This window comes from Monosiga brevicollis, genomic scaffold, assembly GCF_000002865.3.
Source record: "Monosiga brevicollis MX1 MONBRscaffold_34 genomic scaffold, whole genome shotgun sequence".
NCBI classification, from domain to species: domain Eukaryota; class Choanoflagellata; order Craspedida; family Salpingoecidae; genus Monosiga; species Monosiga brevicollis.
In genome coordinates this window covers 440,335-440,644 of record NW_001865071.1, presented here as the reverse complement: position 1 = coordinate 440,644, position 310 = coordinate 440,335, and positions in this window count along the sequence as shown.

Genomic DNA, 310 nt, shown 5'->3' with positions numbered 1-310 from the left:
GCGAGGGCGCCGCCAAAACGCGGGCCGCAAAGAGCGGGGTTGCAGATTTTGTCTGACAACGTGGTTCACGCCAAGATGTCAGAAAAAAACAGATCGACAGGCCCTCGCAGCTTGCGCACAACGGCTCCTGAGCTGCTCCCAGTCTGTGAGGGACCATGCAAAAATATTTGATGAGATTGGCTCGAACGACGGCACAGCATGCGTCTTCAGGCAAGGAGTGGCAACAGTTGCTGACCTGACAAGCAAATCGCAGGGTGCTTTCGTTGTCCATCTCTTGACTGTTCTGCAACCACTCTTGATATTTTGAAGC